Consider the following 13,186-nt stretch of genomic DNA (forward strand, 5'->3'; position numbering starts at 1 on the left):
CTATTTCCTATGGGAGTGCAGTTACCCATTTGCTTTTAAAGCATGAGTATTTATTTTGAATTTAATACAAGTTCTTAATTTGGGTGGCTTATTTTTATTCAATGAAGATAACAGTCTTATAATTCTTGCTACCCTTCTGATTCAACATACTAAGAAATGCTATCCGCCTACTCAAGATGCAAATGCTATATTTTTTTAATGATGGGAAAAAGCATTCACTAGACTTGGAAAGAACTCGAGGGCTGTGTGTTTGTGTATGTGTGTCACTGTGTGTGTAAATACAGAGCTGCACTTACTGCCACTTGATAAGAACCACTCTCACTTGAAGCCACTGTAGGAGGGAAGACAACCGGTCCACTCAAAGTGGAGAAATAGGAATTCTGTGGCCCTTTTTCTTCCATGCATCTATTCAACATTTACTTGGGTTTCTACTCCAGTTCTTAGGAATTTTTAACCTATTGAAATGTAGATGTTTTATCCAATAAGTATATTCTGCAGATGGCTCCTGAGACCATGATTCTTGGGTGGCTGCTGGAATTTGCATATGTGCTTCATATGCATTCTTGAAGACTGGGGCCCATCTCTACAGGGCGATGGCTTGCAACACACAACCCTTCGGGAAGACTGTCCCCACACAAAAACCACACGCACAGGAGATAGAGCGCTTGCTTTCTATCAAGCTGAAAAAAGACCTAACACAGAAATGAGGTTTTAAACCTGATACTCCATTCTTCTCTGCTTTCAGATTGGTTTGCAAAGTGCCTCATTCAAGAATATCTTAAAATCAGAATCATAGTACAGAGTGGGGGTTACTCAAGAGTCAAATAAAAGTCACCATATAAGCAAGCATGGGTAAACCAAATTCAAATAGTGCAATTATCTTTTAACAGATAAGTTTAAGTTAATAGGTGGAGGCACCGTTCTGCCACAGTATTTAAGGTTAGGTTAATAATTAACTTTGGGGCCTGGAGTAGTTTAATCAAAGCTTACTATAAATCATAAAACTCCATACAGACTAAACAGGGTATTAAAAAAACACACACGAAATGCTTGCAGTCTTGACCTGTCGTAGCCATTTGGATAAGGTGCAAAAATACTATATTTTCATTCAGAATTGAGCCCAGGCATCTTTCCTCCGCATGAAAAAGCCTAAATAAAGGATGCATGTGTCTGGTACCAGCAGTCTTTCCCCTGCCATCAGAGTGGATTTGACACCTGAGATGTATGTCTGAAGGAAGACTGACAATTACCAGGATTAGAGAAAGACAAGGCAAAGACATTCGACCTTCCTACCCCGGAAAGACTTAAAAACCAGCGCTGGGGGGCATTACATAGCTTTCTTGAGACCTGCTGGCAAAACGCTGCAACTGGGTTAAACATCTTTTCAGATTTGAGTCAGAGAAAGTTGTGCGTACAAGCGTAAGCGTCTGAGTGTGTGTGTGTGTGTGTGTGTGTGTGTGTGTGCCTTTGCCTATGTTTTAAACCTTTCATGGATCACAGTCAATAAGTAGCAACTTGATTTCCATCCAGTGTAAGCAGAGAGCAATCCCACCGTGGCCATGACTTGCCACCGCATTTTCAAAGCAGCCGCCTTGCTGCCAAGGACCGACAGACTCCAAGGGCCACTGGGGCTGCCCGCTGGATGCAGGCCTGAGGCCCCTGCTGGAAGTTCTTTCCGTGGCTGTGAAGACAGCAGTTCCTCCCCCGCTCCAGGAACACCTGGCTCCCTGTTCCATTCCTTGCTGGAAACCCGCCGTGTGGAAAAATGCGCGTGGCACTGGGGGTGAGGGTGGGAGGCTGGGGATGTGGCACTAGGAATTGGTACCTAGTCCCGGCCTGTTTCCACACGCACCCGTGGGCCAGCAGCTGTCCATTGGCCGCACCAGCATCCCGAATCCTGCCCCTGAACTTCCCTTCCTGCCGCCTCGCCACCGCTTTCTCGACTGGACCAGCAAATGCGGCGCTGAGACCCCAACACAGCTGACTGCTGGATGGGGGAGCCACTGGCTGTGGACCGGCACCTAACTCCACGCATCCTGGGCGGCCCACCCTCTTCCCTCCGGGTTCGGTTTCCCATGGGCTGCACAGGCAGAGCCCCAGCCCTGTCGTGCCCGCCGCCCCTGGCTTTCAGAGAAACTTTCCAGAAGCGCCGGGTCGAGTGACCCCGTGCTGGGAAAGGAGGCGGCTCTGGGCGGAGGGGTGGCGAGGCGGCGAGTGAACGGGAAAGACGGCGGAATCCTGTTTCCTTTCCCGAAACGCACAAGTTCGGGGCTGCTCCCTGGCTCCCCCTGTACGGCTCGGGTCGCCGAAGGAGGGAGCGGACCTCGGGATCCTGCTTTGCAGCATATACCACAGTAGGGAGCTGAGAAAAAAAAGCAAGAGAATCTGGAGCAGAGACACTTGCCACCCCAGCGGGGTCGTACTGCGAGGGTGGGCACTGTCGGGCTAGCTCCCCAGCGCCCCACTGCCCTCCAGGCAGCTCTCTAGGACCCAGCGAGTAGTTCGGACATCCAGACCCCGTGGCCCGGACAGAGCTCTCGTCCGGGTAGCAAGCACTGGGTCATCTTTTGCAAGTCTTTCCACCCTTCCCCCTCCGGGACAACTCCTTTTAGAGGGACCTCTTAGATTTTGGGGGAGAGCGCAGCAAGGCGGGCTCTGTGCTGGAGGGGGACGCAGCCGCGACAGATGCTGTCCTCGCCGGCCAGAAGGGAGCTGCAGCGGGGGATAGAGGACCCAGGGCGGGGGGCGCCGCGCCACACCGGGAGGAGACCATTCCTGGGCACTCGTTCGAGCAAACAAAGCCCGGAACCCCTGGTGCCAGTGGCCGCGAAAGCCGGGATGTCACCAAGTGGCAGGGCGCACGGGTACCAGGGCCATTACAAGTTTCCCGCACTCCACAGAGCCCAGCCCAGACCCCGAGCGGACAACAAAAGATTCTCTTCGCTTTCCCACCGTCTCTGCGGAACCCCTTCTCCCACCACAGAACCCAAACCTGGTGCTGGGCGAAAACAGCGCTCTTCTACCCAACGTCCTCCAGCCCTCGAGGGCAGAACCCTTTCCCCAGCTTGTGCACCAGGACCTGGCGCTTCTAAGGATCCCACCTTCTCGGGGCCTCTCTGCTCCCTGCTGGCCCGAAAGTGAGGACGAGCCCCGGGTCCTGCACACACATTCCCCAGCCAAGCAGCACCGCGCGGTCGCGGTCCCGGGCGGCGCCGGGCGTGTGCGCAGCGCGGGTGGAGAAGCTCGCGACGCGGAGCCCCGCGGTCTCCCGGGCACAGGGCGGAGAAGAGCGACGGGCTGGGCTCACCACTGCTCCCCAAGGGCCGGACAGCGCTCGGGAGGCAGACACCAGACAAAATAAAACGCAGCTACCACAAAGCCGACAGTGAGTGCCGGCCGCGGCCCTGGGACCCGATGCCTGGAGCCAAGCCGCCGGGGAGGTGGGGCGCGCCGGGGCGCCCCTGCCGTACCTTTTCGGTGCATCGACGTGCAGGCGGCCGGGGCTCGGAGCGGGCTGGTACAGCGTGTATCCCATTTAGTAATCCATTATCGAGGAGATCTCTCCGGGCCGCAAGCTGCGCTCTCTCCTTTGCAAGCCTTTGTCATTCCTACATGTGTGCTTGTCTCTTTGGGGGTAACAGTCGCGGCGACTACTTTCTGGGAAGCAAACGCGCCGTGATCATCTCCAATGACAGGCGCAGAAGGGGAGAGGAAAAAAGAAAGAAAAAAACCAACAAGGAAGGAGTAAATGTTCAAGAAACTCTTCTCCAAATCCAAATTCCACTTGGATTCCACTCCGGTGAGTCCCTTCGGTGGTGTCTGCGCGGATTAACAAGTCATTTCAGGGTGGGGGGCGGGGTGGGGGCTGGGGCAGGGGGCGCGCTGTGGCCCCGCTCTGCGACCGCGAGCGCCGCTGCCGCGGGCGTGGCGATGCTGGCCGCTGCCGCTGCTTCTAAGCGGGCATCGCGGGCGGTCGGCCCCGCGGAGAAGCGCCGCTGCTGCGTCCCGAGCGCCTGGGTAGCCGAGTGCGCGGGGAGCGGAGTTGGCTGCAGCCTCACCGGGTGCCGCTCGCTACTCCTCTGTCACCGGAGAGGCCGCGGCTCCCGGGCGGAGCCAAGTCCCGGACTGGATTGCGCAGAGCGGACTCTCCTCCTGCAACCCCGCCTCCTTTGGCTGGCGTCTCCTCCGACCCAGAGGAGGGCTGTGGTGTTTGTGTGTGAATGTGAGCGAGCGTGGCGGAGAGAGGGAGAGCCTACGCAGTGTGGCTGCAGGTGGAGCCTTGCACCGACTGGCCCGCGAGGCTTCTTCCGCCACGACTCCCGGCCCACGCCGCGCTTTGGGTGGAGGTCCCGGTGGGGTTGGCTCCGGCTGGAGCGCAGCCCCAGTTCCCCCCACCCCCGCATCTGCTCTAGCCAGTGTGTGTACGTGTTGCCGTGGGGGGGGGGGGGGGGATGGAAATCCCGGACAGCATCGCTGAGCCCTGCCAAATGAGAAAAATAAATAAAAATAGACGTAGTGCAGGAGCGAGTTACAAGAAAGGATCTGTTCATCGATTTTCTTAAATGGAAAAGTTTTAAAGGAGGAGGTTAAGTGAACGATGGGCCTTTCTAATTCTGATTACTGTATCAAGAGGTAGATCCCAGAAGTGATGGACGCTGGATGCACCCAGAGGAACTGGATAAAAGCCGGTGCGTGCGGTTAAAAACACGCTTCGAGGAGATGAACACGGTTACTAGTTAACGCACAAAGAACATGTTAATAAAGCATTTCAAGCAAGCGCGGAGATTGTAGTACAAAGAACGGGGTTAACAACAGCCATACTCTGTTGTCAGACTTGGGACCTGTGCGGACCGTCCTCAGAAATCAGTAAACTTAAGCAGTAGGACGCACACAGTCCCAGAGAGGATCCAGCCGCTTCGCGGGAGAAGTACATCGCAACTTCTTACCGGGCGCTATTGTTACGGCCGCACGGAGCAGGGCAGCACAGCCGTCCTCCGCCGCGCGAACTTGCAGTCGCCCAAACGCCCTGCAGTTCCGGGCTGGTGCCGCCGCGTCCTGCCGCACCGTGTCCCACGCCCCCCCCCGGCCCCCCGCCGCGCCCGCACGCCCGGCTACCCCGTGGGCTTCGCAGACGGTGCGGGCCGGAGCCACAGCCTTTACAGAAAGTAACGCTGGGCAGCCGAGCCGTTCTCGAAGCCGTGTTTTACCAGTCGCGGGGGCGGCCATCCGAGAGAAACATGGGGAGGAGGACCAGTGTCTCGGGTGCCCTTAGGCCGAGGGCCCGCAAAGTGCATGTATTAGAAACGGTACTTGTTCCCTAATTGGGGCCGGGGCCCACGTTCTCTTTTCTGCGGGGGAACCCAAGTTACGTACAGACATCTGCTCGCGAGGAATCACGAAGAATAAACACACATGCGACAACACGACTATATATATATATTCCACAAACCACCTGGAAAGGGTGGCGAGAACGGTGAGAGCAGTCAGTCTCTCTGCTGTTCGTCAGAGCTGCCAGCAGGGGCCGCTATCCCCACCTTTCCCCAGCAAAAGCCACAAATCCTGGGTGGCGGGGGGCGCGGCCCTGGGTGCGCGCGCAGCCCCCGCAGCACGCGAGCGGGCTCCGGGACCGTGCACATGGCTTGGGGGGCCGGCGGGCTCGGCTGCGCGTTCCGGTGGTACGGATGGGGGCCGGCCGGCCCCGCGAGGTCTTTCTGGGATCCGGGCCGGATTGGGGGAAGTGCCCTCGCGGCCCGGGCTGGCTTGATCCTCAACTGCGCTGTTTAACGCCCCGATTTCGGCTGGTGACGGCTGGGCCATTGCGAACCCGGTTCTGGAGCCAGCCCGTGCGCCCCCGACGCGCTTCCTCAGTCCCAGGGTCGAGACCAAGAGGCCCCGGGGGAGGGTGGGGGAAGGGGTTCTCGCCCAGTACCTCCACCCCGCCGGGATCATTGAGGCCCCTTTTTCGCTCTCTGTCGCCGCTTTACATGCTAATTGTGTCTGGGAAAAGTTCTTTAATTGGCAGAATTAGGCAGAGCAAACGAATTGTTTCACAGGCTGAACCAAATTAATTCCGGGTTTAGCGTCTTTCCTTGGAGAAACAATTAAGCTGTCTTGTTTGCTTTATGGATATATTGGAAATGCCCCACATGAAGTTTCAGGATATGTTTTTAAAAGGGAAATTATTTCAGTTATTAATACTTGCGTGTTTAATTTGCAGTAACGCTGAGCTAGGAAGGGAGAGATTAAATTTACCTGATTTTAAATTATGGAATACAAGAAGAAAAGAATTTGAGTTCACTTTTCACACGGCTAAGAAATACCACCCAGAATCTTCCTGGCATTTGCTAGATCCCAAAGTTTCACCATCCAGTGAGGCGCCCATCTGTCCTGACAAGGGGAGATTACATTTCCACCTGCCAGCCACCGGAGAGATGCTCTGGGAGCTGGAAGAAAAAGCCAGCTATTGTGTTGCTCCCAAAGCCCTCAGGGGAGCACCTGTAGGGAGGCTACCCAATGAAACCTCATGATATCATTTCCCCTTCTGTGCACCTCAGACTGGCTACCAGAAGCCTGCCTTAACTTTTCAGTAAAACTGCTGCCTTTCCAAAGCCTTTGAAGTCTACAGTCTACCCTGTCCCTTTAGGGAAAGAAAGTCAGTGGGGGTTAAAGAGTCCCAGAGTGTAAGAACTGGAAGGAAATTTAGACTGCTTGTAGGTAAATGGCATGAAATGTAGTGAAGCAGGCTCCACTTGGTCTCTGGAGGGGGACGATGCTTACATAACTTAATAGCTGGTGACCTTGGGCAAGTCACTTAACCTCTCAGAAGCCCCAGTGAGCTCCTCTCTCAAGGGGGACTCATGTCCTCACTTCCCAGGGAGCATGTGGATTGAATGAGAGGCTGAGTATAAACCGTGAGTCTGAGTCTAGGGCCTGGTGCACCCCCCTCTGTCAAGGTTAAGTGGCGTGGCTGTCATCCCATCCTCCCCGTTGGTCCCACCAGCACGTTTTCCAGCAGTCAGGTGGAGGTGCGGGGGGAGGATGAGGCTTGTTTTGTGTCCGTGCTGGGAGCTACCCCTCACAACTCTTCCATAAATGTTCCTGTGATGACACCACCTGCTTTCCCCTCCACCCCCCACATCACATGGGAAAAGTGTGGAGGAGCATTAAAAAGGTAGACTCATACGGATCCTTTTAAAGACCCCATCTTGTTGTTCGATCAGAAACTCTGCTGTAAGACAAAAAGGCATAGTGGACTGGGGAGAAGAGGGGTCTGCTAGGCCTACCATTCACCTTCTTGTGGGTATGAGTTCCTGAGGGAGCCTTGGGGAGTGCTATGTGTACATTCACACAGGTATCAGTCATAAACCTCTGGATCTGCAGTACTTTCTCCAAAATTTCCATCAATTCCTTGCCTTAAATCAGTGATTTTAAAATCCATTTACATGTCAGAGTTACTGGTGAACTTTTATGTGTTTTTGTTTGTTTGTTTGTTTGTTTGACAGAGATCACAAGTAGGCCAAGAGGCAGGCAGAGAGAGAGGGGGAAGTAGCCCCCTCCCCCCGACCCCCCCAGCAGAGAGCCCAATGCGGGGCTTGATCCCAGGACCCTGAGATCATGACCTGAGCTGAAGGCAGAGGCTTAACCTGCTGAGCCACCCAGGCACCCCTCTGGTGAACTTTTAAGTGCCGCAGGTCCCAGGCTTGAGAGATTCTGAAGTTACCAGGCTGGGGGCAGGACCTGGACATGGTTATTCTTCTCCAAGCTCCCTTGGCGATACCAGTGTGTGGCCAGAGATGAGAACCACCATCACGATGAATCCTGGCTGTGTTCTAGAGCACTCCTGGGGCTTTCCTTTTCCCTCTTGGCCGTTTATTGCAGTGTTGGGAAGTGAGGTCATTGGCTTCTCAGATCCTTTCTCCTCTCTAAAGCTCCTAGAGTTTTGGAGTCTGTGTTCTACAAATACATTGATGCTGTTTGTCATCCACAGACCTCATTTTGTGCCATTTTCCAAAGACTTAGCACCAGGCGATATGTCCCCCTAGGGGTCCCACCACCTGTCACCACTCATGGAAGTGTTAGCGTCCACCTGACTGCTGACCCTCTGTTTTTCCCAGGTTCTTGCCTCCCTCATCTACACTGTGCTTTTCCCTTGCTTACTTTTGCCCCCCACTCCAGGGCTTCATGCTGGGCCTTATTATCTGAAAAGGCTCCATTTCTTAAATCACTAATTCGACATCCCACTCTCCAGACACAGCTTCCTCTCATCACTTGCATACCCTCTGTACACACTCTGATTTAATGAAGGCCTGCAAGCTGTGGGTCCTTCCACTCTCTGTCCATCCGTCCGTCTGTCCATCCCTCCATCTCTCCATCCCTCTAGCCAGCCAACTAGCCAGCCAACCAGCTGTTTGTCTGTCTGTCCATCCATCCATCCCTCCATCCCTCCAGCCAGCCAACAGCTGTTTGTCCATCCATCCTTCCATCCCTCCATCCCTCTAGCCAGCCAGCCAGTCAGCTCTTCTTCTGTCCATCCAGCCAGTCATCTGTTCATCCTTCCTTCTTTCATTTGCTTCTCCATCCGGCAGAGCTTCATAATAACAATGTCTCGTGAGCAAGCACTTGCACTTCCTTGAAAACCAGACTGTTGGTCACTCCCATCTGACTGAAAACCAATTCTGAATGATATAGCTGTCAGCCTACTTTGCCTTCGCGCTGGCCCCTGAAGCCTGATAGAACACAATTTCAGTTACCAACTTCAGTTGGTTGAACACTGCCTCCTTGTCATCCTCCCTTTCTCTCGTTAGGCTCTCATTGTCTCCGCTTGGCCAGATCTTTTCACCTTGGTGCCTCCTACTTCCCTGAAAACCGAGATTCTGTCACATGGGAAATTTTTGCCCCTGTACTCATTCTTTCCTATGTATCTCCTTGTCCAGGGGAGGTCATGCCTCTCTTCCAACCTAAGGCCAGGCCCTCCACCTGTTTGATCCTTTATACTACTTAGAAATTCTTTGCTCTCTCTCCACCTCCACCGTATCTCCCCATTGGCAGGTAACCAAGCTTGAGTCTCTTCTTCTAGTCTTAGAAACAAGCCCTTCCTGGGTCCTACATACCTTTCAGGCTTCCCCTTCTCTCCTTTCCAAGGATTGGTGGCAAGCACCACTGCTGTTCCGTCCTCTTCACTCCTTCCCATCTGGCTTCTGTGCCCAGCACTCCAGTGGCCAGGCTTTTGCCAAGGTCTCAACAACATCCGTGTCCGTAAATCCAGTGGACACTCAGAGTTTTCCTGTTATTTGTATCCTGAGCAGCAATGAACAGGACCTCTTCTTCTGTGAAATGCTCTTTGCCCGTGACTTCTACAACACGTTGCTCTCTCCTAGTTGTCTTCGTTTCTCCCATTCGTTTCTTGAATTTGCTTTTCTTTTGAGGAAATAGGTACAGAATTTTGCAGAGAAAAATTGAACCTCCCAATTTTCATTACGTAGAATTAGCCGCTGTTAATATTTTGTCATATTTGTTTCCTGTCTTTATTTCAAGACACGAAACAGGGCATCTAAAACTTCACTTCCGGGGCGCCTGGGTGGCTCGGTGGGTTGAGCCTCTGCCTTCAGCTAGGGTCATGATCTCAGGGTTCTGGGATCGAGCCCCATGTCGGGCTCTCTGCTCAGTGGGGAGCCTGCTTCCCTATCTCTCTCTGCCTGCCTCTCTGCCTACTTGTGATCTCTGTCTGTCAAATAAATAAATAAATCCTTAAAAATAAATAAGTAAGTAAATAAAGCTTCACTTCCGTGTGGTCCACACTGCTCCCATCCCCCTTCGCCTCTCCTGAGTCTTCTCTGCTCCTCAATTCCTATTCTTTTACATATACCGTAGGTACCCAGAACCACAGCAATGTTTTTGGTATTTTTTCCCCCAAAGTTAGTGTAAGTAAGATCCCATTTACTCTTGTCCTCAAATTCATTCTCCAGATTGTAGCTAAAGTGATCTTTGAAAGAGGAATATCTGATCACATCACTCCCCCACTTAAAATACTTTAGCGTACTGAGGCCCTCATAGGGCCTTCAAGGCTGCGCATGATTTGGTTATCATTTACCTCTCTGGTCTCTTCTTTTTGCCATGCTGCCATCAGTTTTGTTCTTCTGAAATGTTGCTGGTGTGAATGTTCCATGCTCCTTTCTAAACACAGACCTGCCCTTGTGCTTCTGCCTGGAACACTTTACCTGGTTAACCCCTACTTATCCTTCAAGGACTTCCCTGATGTTGCAGAAGACATCATACCCCTCCATCATGTGTTCACAGTCCCCTGCCAGATGAGTCCATGTATCACAGCTAGAATTAACTGTCGGTGCAAATATTTGTTTGGATGCTTCTCCGTCTTGTTAGGGAAGAAGCTCCTTGGGTCCTGGGACTCCATCTCTTTTGTGTCTCTTGTATCTCCAGCATCTAGAAGAGAGTAAGGCCTCGGCACAGAAAAGAGTGATGAATCAGTGAAAGCAGTGAGTCTTTTTCAAGGATTCGGTAGGAAAAATAATAGATTTTTGGATGGCATAGGATCCTTTAAAAAGGGAAAGAGAAAACAGCAACAATGCTAGAAAGTTGTTTTGAGTTTCCAGTTCTCAAGGTGCACAAAAAGTAGGCTTTCTCCCAACATTGAACTTCTAATGGGTAGTGTCTGATTCCCTGTCGGAATGAGGAAAAAGGGATTTGTAGATGTAAGTGATGGGTAAATAACCACAATTACAAAACGAGGTGCTTGAAAATCTGCTGCCTTGAAGATAGAAAAAGGACTCAGAAAGACCTGTGGAAGGAGATAAAGTGCGATTTGAATCCACCGGGAACAGGGTCGGAGCATCTCGGAGGGCCACTCTCCCAGCAAGCTGGAGTGCCCTAACAGTGATTTACTGTCTGCCCTCCATGAATAGCTTCACGGGCGACACCCTCTCGGGCTAACAATCCCTCCACTGTACCACCCAGAAGCTGGGGCCGCGCTCACTTCTGATACCAAATGACCGTTTAGAAAATAAAGAGAATGGAAGATTCGAAATAAGGTAATGAATGAACAATAAATGTTAAGTAAACCAGAACTCCCATTTCTCCCCCCATCGCCACCCGCAAAAGGTCTTTACATTTAACGGGAGTCTTTGGTTGTGGAGTACAGAGCGAAGGCTGACTCTGGCCTTGTGGTTGCCTTGCTTTTCCAACGTAACTGCTCTTAACTGCCCTTCTCACTAACATTTAGACTTAAAAGTATCGACTTGGATATAGGTTTGTTTAAAAAGGCAGTGACCTAAATGTAATTCATACTTTTCATAACCAGATAAACCAGATGATTAAACACCACTTTGGAATTTGCTGTTTGGCCAAAGAATGATGAAAAGCAAAATAGAACGTTTTTGGAGGAGAGCCGTTTTCAAGCCCTTTGCTTCCAGGTAGTGGAAAGCCTGGCTGGAAGAGGGAATTGTTCTGCCTCGTGCTTAACTGTAAAATTAGGCTTCAGCTGTCTCCAAATCTACGTCGTAGATAATGTGAGAACACACTGAACTGATACCAACTGAAAGACTTTTTCCAGACTGTTTAGGATGAATGTGTATTTAAGAGTAATTTTATAACCAGAGAAATGGAGACAATGAGGGTGTTTTGTTTGCTTTAACTTTAAAACAGAAGACAGCTGTTTTAAACATCTAAACTTTGGCTGGATAATTGTGGACAGTGAAAGTACCTAAAAAAACGATCCAATCTGCTCAGATCTTAAGCCGGTTTTTTAATGAAGTTTAAAAAATGACGTCATTACATACAAAGTTATCCCCTGAAGACTCGCCTATACGTGTAATTATAAAACATAAAGATGGTTTCCTAGTGTCTTAACCTGACACTGGATTTCGTACCTGGGCAGGTCTCTAGTTAATAATCCCATAAAACATTGATGCCACTTAACAAGGTAGATTTAAGAGTGTTTTCTGAGATAACTTGTGGGTGGAAATGAGCGCAAACATTACATTTTGAAATAAGTAACGTATTCTTTGGTACTTCCTGAAAGTTTCGGATGATTCACTAGTTTTTCATTCTCAATTTGTACTTGACCGAAATTTAAGACACGTGAAACGATCGATGTCAGTAAGTGAAGCCTTCAATATGTTTTTTCATAACCAGGTACTTATTAATATAAATGAGTGTCACATTTTTACATCTGAAGACCTACACACCTGTTTTCTTTAGAAATCCTGTGTCAGGAACTGTTAGTAAGACTCTTATAAAGATACATGTTCGTTTCCACATAGCCACTTTCTTTTCCATGCTTCAAAGCAATGGAGACATTTCCTTTCTTCAACCATAGCCTTTTAAAGCCTTTTCTTGTTTAAGAAAACTTTTGAAAGTCCCTAATGCTTTGCCTCTTCCTCACCACTATTGTGCCCTCCTCTTCCCTACCCTCCAAACACGATTGCAAACAGATTTTTCAATTTATTATGGTCCAACATTGACATTGTTCCACTGGATTCCCTTGCCTCAGGGACTTCTCCCTTTTTTCTTTAATCAGTATATTACTTTTCCAGTTGCTTTTGGAGGGGGGTGTGGGAGAAAATGTTTAGCTATTTTTCTTACAAAACACAGCAGAGAAGCTGTAATCAGAATGTAGTGTGGTGGTGTTCATTCACTCAGATGGAGCAAGAATCAGCCTTGTGCTCTTTGCTCCCTATCAGTGTGTTACTGGGTGACAGTAACCCACGTGATGGTCCTTGACTTATCAATATCGTGTCTCTTGATCACAATGCAACATCCTCCTTCCGGCTGCTCAGGTCCGACCACTCAGAGTCATGCTCGACTCCTCTCATTCTCCCGTTAGTCACATCAGCTTCCTCAGCCAATCCTGTTGGTTCTACCTTCAAAATATATCTAGAATCTGACCTCTTCTCTTTTCCACCATCACCACATGGGTCCAAGGCACTGTCCTTCTTATCTGGGGCCTTCCAGGAGCCTCCTAACTGCTCTCCCTGCTTCTGGACTTGCTGTATTGTAAACCCTCCACTCTAGTCCCCCAAGAGCAGCCAGAATGTTCCTTGAACTCTTCTGATGAATTCCTGTCACTCCTCTGCTCAGAACTCTCCAGTGGTTTCTTTCCCATTGCCTTCAGAGCAAAAGCCAGAGCTGGTGTCCTGTGGCTTCCCTCCCCAGCCTCCCCTCTTCTTTTACC

At 50.8% G+C, this 13,186-nt stretch overlaps 1 protein-coding gene across 3 annotated transcripts in view; it reads right to left on the reverse strand.

Annotated features, from left to right (window-relative positions):
* The window catches only part of SEMA6A (semaphorin 6A), a 127,922-nt gene extending 123,753 nt beyond the window's left edge, over positions 1-4,169 (reverse strand). For 2 of the 3 annotated variants that reach the window (XM_045999133.1, XM_045999132.1), the window contains exon 1: positions 3,471-4,168. The gene's annotated coding sequence lies outside the window, so the exon portion shown is untranslated. Of the gene's footprint in view, positions 1-3,470 lie in introns of all 3 variants that reach the window. The other variant, XM_045999131.1, reaches the window with a different exon arrangement.
* Between the last annotated feature and the right edge of the window lie 9,017 nt (positions 4,170-13,186).

This window comes from Meles meles, chromosome 3 (assembly GCF_922984935.1).
Source record: "Meles meles chromosome 3, mMelMel3.1 paternal haplotype, whole genome shotgun sequence".
NCBI lineage: Eukaryota > Metazoa > Chordata > Mammalia > Carnivora > Mustelidae > Meles > Meles meles.